Source organism: Nannospalax galili, unplaced genomic scaffold (genome assembly GCF_000622305.1).
Source record: "Nannospalax galili isolate Female #2095 unplaced genomic scaffold, S.galili_v1.0 scaffold266, whole genome shotgun sequence".
NCBI lineage: Eukaryota > Metazoa > Chordata > Mammalia > Rodentia > Spalacidae > Nannospalax > Nannospalax galili.
In genome coordinates, this window is record NW_008355390.1 from 2,945,537 (window position 1) to 2,953,806 (window position 8,270).

General features: G+C 37.8%; 1 pseudogene; it reads right to left on the minus strand.

Moving 5' to 3' along the window:
* Window positions 1–8,270, minus strand: part of LOC103749715 — a 133,379-nt pseudogene that overhangs the window by 11,533 nt on the left and 113,576 nt on the right.

The window sequence follows — 8,270 nt, forward strand, 5'->3', positions numbered from 1 at the left end:
AGGAGCCAGGCCCTACATATGTATATATACTGTATTCCTTAAATTCTTCTTCTAGAGGCTTAAATTCTCAATTCTGAAATGCATCTGGTCTCAATATTTAGGATAAATAACTATATTATGTACTTATATCATTTAGACTCATATCCTAAATAACATGGAAATGGATTAAGTAGTTTAAAGCTGTTGCTTGCTTATAAAGAGGGCACAGATATATTCATATCACTGGTGCTTTGCTGAGTGATGTAAGACAGGACTAGACAGGACTTACTAGGAAAATCTTTCCAAGCAGAGAAGAAGAGCAAATACTCCACAAAGAGTTCATGTTATTTCATTCTTAAATGTTGCAAACTGAATGGGCCAGCCATGGTGGAGAAAGGCTCTGCCTTATGTAGTCCTTGAATCTATATGGTTAGGAAAGCATGAGACTTGTGGGTAACTCTGTAACAACAAGAAAATTCTGGTTCTTTAGGCATGGTCTTGGACATTAGCCTATTGTGTCTGTGAGCTAACTTAAAACTGCTGAGCCAGCTTCCTGCTACTACCAGAAGAGAAGACATGAGCCTCCAGGGTAATCCAGCTTTGTCTCTCATTGTTTAGTTAATGCAATTTATAATTCAGACAAGCAAAGGAGAAGAGTGTCTAATTAATTGGATTATAAACATACCAGGTACCACAAAATCATTATTACTTACATTTAGGGCATAAGATAGAGACAAGCCAACTATTTCAGAATCTATGGAATTGGCAGCCAGCACAGCAAGCAGCGCAGCAAAAAACACCATTAAGTTGCCAAGAAATTCAAGCCTAACACACAGCCACCTGTAATAATGGAATGTATTCCTGAGTAGCAGAGATGCATAACTTTTTGTGGACTTAATACTAACTCTTCTCTGAGAAATTAATAGCGAAGAGCTACTTTCTGCCCCCACCCCAGTAATTTAGAGCTCAATCAAATATAGCACTGTCATAATGATGACAGCTTAAAGGATTCTTCTGCATAAAAATGCACTTTGCTTTAAAAGGCAAACAGTATTAAAAAGCAAAAGAAAATAACACTAGTTAAAGTGATAGACTACCCTGAGAAAAGCCTATTGCAAAATCAATTATTGTTCCAGTTATATATACTGTAAAATTAGATGCATTACATATTCATGCTAAACTTATTCTCTCAAAACTAAAATATGTCCAACTACTACTAATATTTCACATTTTCCTCTTTTACATGAGGTTATAACTTAAATAAAACATGTTATACAATAGTGTATATAAACAAAATATAATATGCAAATATCAAATTCAAAACGAGAAGAGTCATGCCATTCCTAATCCTTTTAAAAATATTTTATTTATGATTTTTATTTTATGTGTATGAGTGTATTGAATGCATATGTATAAATGCACATGTGTCATGCAATGCCCATGGAGGTCAGAAGAAGGTGTCTGATTCCCTGGAACTGGAGTTACTGATGGTTGGTAGTCATGATGTGGGTGATGGGACTCAAACCCAGGTCCTCTGCAAGAGCAGCCAGTGCTCTTGATCACTGAGCCATCTCTCCAGCCCTACCATTCCTAATTCTAATAGCATTCTATTCATTCTTTAAAAATTTGAGACTGTGTTATCATGTAAAGCAGTAAGCATGGTTCTGTGAATGTAAGCTATTATAATTTCATTTAAATGTTTACACTAAAATGTTTAGGACTTAAACATATATTTATTTAAATTGATGAAATCTCATGACTCTTTAATTAAGAACTCAGAGAATATATTGAAGAAGAGATTAATCTTGAGCTAGATGTGTTGATGTTACTTACCTCTTTGTAATTACATTATTATGGAAACACACCAAGTTCTCATTCACAACCTCTTTGTTTTGCTGGATGAATCTCTATTCATGTCCAAATGTTCTAACAGTGGATACTCCTGATAGTTTCAGTAAAGCAGGAAATGACAGGAGAACAGGATGCTCCTGACAACCGCGGAATCTGCTGAGAGCTTGTCAGAAGGTAGAACGGGGCAATTGGAAAGAAAAGGCAGAATTTGCTTCACTTGTTAAAAAGGCAGAATGATCTCTGTGTAGTGAGCTAAAGAATGGGACCCCCCAAAAAAGTTCAGCACAACTTCTAACCTCTTGTATGCTGAATTTGACTTTATTTATTTTTTAGTATTTTATTTATTATTTTTATTTTATGTGTATGAGTGTATTGCCTGCATGTATGTGAGTGCACCCGTGTCATGCAATGCTACAGAGGTCAGAAGACGGCTTTGAATTTCCCTGGAACTGGAGTTAAGGAAGGTTCCTAGCTGCCATGTGGGTGCTGAGAATCGAACCTGGGTCCTCTGCAAGAGCAGTCAGTGCTCTTAAGGCAGAGCCATTGACTTTATTTTTGAAGAATAGGGTCTCTATGGGTATAATTACGGTTCCTAGGATGAGATCGTTATGAATTTAGGTTGAGCTCTGCATTAGTTACCTTTCTGTTGCTGTGATAAAACTCCATGACCAAGGCAACTTAGGGAAGAGTTTACTTTGGCTTACAGTTCTGGAGGGATGGGAGTCCATCCTGGTGGACTGGCATGGGAGCAAACAGCAGGCATGGTTGCAGAACCTGAAAGCTGAACGCTCACATCTTCAACAGAAAAAAGGGAAACAAAGAACAACTGGAAGTGGGACAAACTTACGAACCCCAAAGCGCGCCACACTGACGCACTTCTGCCAGCAAGGCCACACCTCCTAAGGGTTCAGTGACCTCTCAAACAACGCCACCAAATGCAGATAAAGTGTTCAAATATGTGAGTCTGTGTGGGACATGCTCATTCAAACCACCACAGGCCCTAAATCTAATGCTGAGTGTCATTTAATAGTAGGAAAAGACTAAAGCACAGGGAGAAGGTGACATAAACACAGAGGTAGAGATTAAAGAAATGTGTCAGTCTGCAAGCCAAGAAGATTCCAGAGATTGAGAACAGTCAACACAAGCGAGGAAGCCACCAAACAGATTCTCTCTAGAGTATGAAGAACCTCATCTCATCTCATCTCAATTTTGGGCTACTGGACTCTAGAATTGTGAGGGGATAATTTCTGTGAGACTGTTATAGGAGCCTTAGAAAACAAACACTCCTTTGCAACAATGAAAGGTCCAGATTCTGGACACCACAGGCAGAACACCAGGCAAAATTTCACTTTGCTAGTGCTCTCAAGTTGAGTACCTACTATGGAAACATCTCTGTGACGCATGTTCAAAATGTGACCAAGAAATCTTCCCATTAAATGAAGGATGCTACCAATAATACATACAATATTTTCACTTAAAGATAATTACAGAAATAATCACTTTTTCTTTGCTAAAAAACACCTGTATAATCATGATTACAATTTTGTAGTTAGTGTCAGGCTGAGGACATTTGGGACTGTACAGACTGTGGAGAGACAAAGGAATGTGCCTTTATTAGGTGGAACCATTATTAGTTAGCCCCAGAAAATGGAGACCAAGTAGAAATAAAAATCAGGAGTTACCAGATCTTGCAAAAATTTCAAGCAAATCTCTAAATTTTGAATTTTATGTAAGGTTTGAAAATGTCCCCACTTTGGTTAAAAAACACTGAATAATCTAAGCAAGCTATACATAGGCTGTTAGTTTGTAGTTTACAAGTTCTGCGCTGTGCTAAAAGGCCTAGGGAATATAAAGGAATGTGCATTTAGTTAGTTAACCCATCCACAGTGAAAGGGCTTAAGGGACTTCAAGGGGACTTAACAGGTTGTGTAATTCAGGCATAATGGTTTTGGAGATGCAGACCCTCAGGGTAAGTAATTAAAGGAAGAACGTTTTCCACAGATGAATATGTGAATCCTGTACTTTCACAGAGACTTTCCAAAATGTGATTGAACTATGGGAGCTGTGGAGTTCTTCAAAAAAATTTCCAGAGAACAGTTTAAGAAGCTTTGATATAAATCACACATTTCTCATACTTTCTTATGAATAACCTAGAGGCTTTAAAAAAATCTAGACTTCTGGCCCTCGTACTGACACTGATTTAGTAGAAGAGGAATGTGGGATACCACATTCTGAATAGCATATATGTAAATCAAACCTCTTATTTCACAGAAGAAAGAAATGGAGCCTATAAAGGGAAGTGACATGACCAATACAGGAGTTGGGAAGGGGACTGGGACTGAATATTTTTGAATCTATATTCAGGGCTCATTTGAGTCATTGCTGACAACAAATCTGTTGCAGTTTATCTATCATGAGAAAATCAAGTAAAATTTTGCTAGCAACACATTTTAAAGCAGGAAAAATTGATCCTTAATACCATTCTTTTATCTCTAGATACATATTTAAAATATGAAACACAGCCTTTATCTGAAGAAAATATATAACCTCTAAAGAGACAATTTTTGGTCTCTTAAATATAGCTTATAATACTAGTGGTGTAATATGACCATAGATGCCACAATAGATGGTGTGGGTCAGATCTTTTTGCACTATTTGATAAAGAATGATTCACATAAAAATCATTCAGCCTAGTCTGTAAAGGATTAAATAAGATTTAAGACAGAAAAATATATCGAGTAGGAGGAATAATAATAGCATTGCCACAGAAATGTGAAGATTATCATTCTGTCTTGAACAGAATAAATTCCAACTTGAATTTAAAAACTTAGATTTTTTGAAAGCATTCCATTGCAAAAAAAAACCTGCATCCTTTTGAGAAGGAAGCCTAAGAATACTTTCATATTTAACTCAAAATACACATTGAGAAATTTTGTTTTCCTCTGAGCTTAAAACATGTCATAATCTTGGAGGTCAAATTGGCCCATCACACTTTAATGTAAAGATAGCACATTAAACATCATGCAAGATATACTTACACCCAGCAAGTCTGTACTAATATCTGGGATTAAAGAATAAAAATGCAGTCTATTTTTTTTGTGTTGGATAAGCTGGCAAAGTTTCTGGCAACATAGAGGTTTGTGGTGTAGGATGTATATGTGACTGAGAGTTCCAGAGGCTGCCCCTCTTGATCCACTACTGAGTGATCATGGAGGCCACTTTTTCTACAAGCTTGCTTTCGGCTAACTGAGCTAAAGTAGGCTCTCTGTGGAGAAAATGTGACCTTCCAATTGATGACTTTGGTTTGTTTTGACCTTTTCCCTTCAATTTGATCGTCACAGAAATCTCTGAATCCCAGACTTTCCTACCTAATCCTTTCTTTTTTGTCCTCACAGGGATCAGAATTGCATCACTGTGAGACTCACAGCCAAGCCTTATTTTTCTAATCTATTATTTGGATATGAACTCTCCTCCCAAACAAGTCATGTGTTGACAGGCTCATCCTCATCTGATGGAACGAATAATTGAAAGGTGATTGAGTCATGAGGATTCTGATCTAATTAATAGATTAATTCATTGATTAGAATAATAATTTGATATGATATTGAGAAATGATGGAAAGTTTTACAAATAGGGTGAAGGTGAAGGAAGTTAAGTTACTGGGGTCATAATTAGTTACTTTGATATATCTTCTTTTTGGTCACTCTCTGTCTCTCTGTCTCTGCCTTTTGGATGACATGAGGTGGACAATTTGTTCCCATTACCTATTACACACCCTGCTTCCTATTACACACTCTATTTCCTATTACACACTCTATTTCCCATTACACACTCTGCTTCCTATTACACACTCTATTTTCTATTACACACTCTGCTGTCAGGTTCCATCTCACTACAAGTCCACAACAATGGGACGGCCAACCATGGACAGAAAACTCTGAAACGGCAAGCCAAAACAAATCCTAAAACTATATGATGGTAGACTTGAATGTTATTAATGCAGGGGCTGAAGAGATAGCTCAGTAGTTAAGATCACTGGCTGCTTTTGCAGAGCACACCCTGGTTTTATTTCAAGCACCTACATGGTGGCTAACAATTGTCCATAAGTTTAGTTCAAGAGGATCTGACCTCTGCAGGCATTGCACAACACAAGTGCACTTACATACTTGCAGGAAATACACTTATACACATAAAATAAAAATAACAAACAAAATATATAAAATGAAAGTTATTAATACAAATAAAATCCAAGTTTCAATTACTTACCTGTATAATTAAGTAGAAGAAAACCAAGGGAATAACCCCCAGAATAACCCCCAGAAAGCTTCCCCAATGACCAAAATTGTGCCAACAACATCCAATGTACAATTCAACCAGCTCCATAAATAGTAATGGAGACATGGATCAATTATAAATATATCCTAAAAATTGATATCAAGTTGCTGTATTTTTAAGTTTTCATAGTTTAGAATGAGAGAGACATATAACATTTAATGAAAAAGAATCAAAATAACATATTTCCTGGGGTGACAATCCTTGTCAAGTAAGTCTAACTACATGGCTTTTGCACACACCAGTAAAATTTAATCAAGTTAACTGTAATAATCACGAGGCCATTATAGTACCAAGATTAGACAATTTGTATTCTCAATGATAAAGTTATATGGCTAAAGCCAGTCTCTGGTATAAAATAATGTCTAAGATCTAGAATTCTAGTCTCTGGGTTTATACAATCTGGTATTTGGGGTACTGGGCTACCACTAACTACTATGCAAAAATTGTTACAATATTCCTGGACATTCATCCAGTAGCAATGTGTCCAATACTTTCTTGAATAGCTGGATACAACCTTTATTAGAAGATGCCCAGAAATAGAAAAAACTTAAACTAAAACTAAAAACAAAACAAAGAATAACCTTCTTTAACATAAGTTAAAACTAAAGACAACAGGAATGAGAGGACAGTGGGAAAGTGTTGCACTGATTCACTTGTTTCTCATATCTCTTACTCAAATTTATGCTTGTGGTACATTCAGTGTATGGTCTAAGAGATCCAGGGAATAAGAAGACACTGAACATTATAAGGATGAATTCCTTAGTGCAGGACATAAGATAAAATTAGATATGGATATGATAGTTTATTAGTTTTATAAAAACATCATTTTATTTTTAATGATGATTTTGTGTCTGTATGTGGATATGTGCTCAGGAGTATAGACACCTGCAGAGGCTGGAGGAGCTGGAGTTACAGGTGGTTGTGAATCACCTGACATGGGTGCCTTGAACTGAACTTAGGTCCCCTGCAAGAACAGCAAGTGCTCTTAACCACTAAGCCATCTCTCTAGCCTCAAATTTTATTAGTTTTGTGTTGCTTTGCAATGTCCATGGTTGTCTTGTATTCCAAACAGTGAACAGTATCATTCTCTCATGCAGCTTTTTAACTGCCTTTGGAATTAGCCTTACAATAGTCCATTGGTCTATGACATAATCACTTGAAAATTTACTGTATAGAAATGAGAATTATATAGTACTGTCATAGCAAGAAATATTCTTTAGAAGTGATAGATTTCTGAACTCTAGTTTCTATAATTTTTCAAAGAATAGAATGCAAACCAGTGTAATTAAACAGAAATTAATATTCTATTGAAATATAGTATGCTAGTTGTTTTTATTCTATTTTCTTTTCATTTGACTTCAAAGACACATTAAGTTACATTTGTACATACATACAACTGTATTAACATATTTTAAGGTTTTAGACCTACATTATCAAATAAGAAACCACTAATAAATGAATGACTATCGAGCATTTAAAATGTGGCTACTGGAATCCGCAGGCCTCTTGGGGTAAGTTGATAGCGCAGCTCTCCGCGCCTTGACTCCCCAAGCCACATTAACCCTTCCATGTCCCCCGCTGTTCGCTACACCTAGTGTGGGACCTGCACCACTCCTAGTCTTGGGGCCCCAGACACCTGGGGAACCAATACTGCTTCCTGATCCTTCTCACCCAGACCAACTTAGTGCCTTTCTTGGGCCCCAGGAGCACCGCTTCTGGTCCTGGCCTGCCCTCACCTCTCTCTGCATCCCTGGACCTGCACAACTTGCTAACTCTCCTAGTCTGCACCCCTGTCCTCAGGCCCCTTGGGGTAAGTCTATAGCGCAGCTCTCCGTGCCTCGACTCCCTAAGCCACATTCACCCTTCCATCCCCCCGCCTCGCCTTTCTATACACCTAGTTTGGGCCCTGCGCCATTCCTAGTCTTGGGGCCTCAGACACCTGGGGAACCAATACTGCTTCCTGACCCTTCTCACCCAGAGCAACTCAGTCCCTTTCTTGGGCTCCAGGAGCACCACTTCTGGTCCTGGCCCCGCCCTCACCTCCCTCTACTTCCCTGGTCCTGCAACACCCACCAGCCTCTTTCTGGGGCTGACAGCCTCTTTCT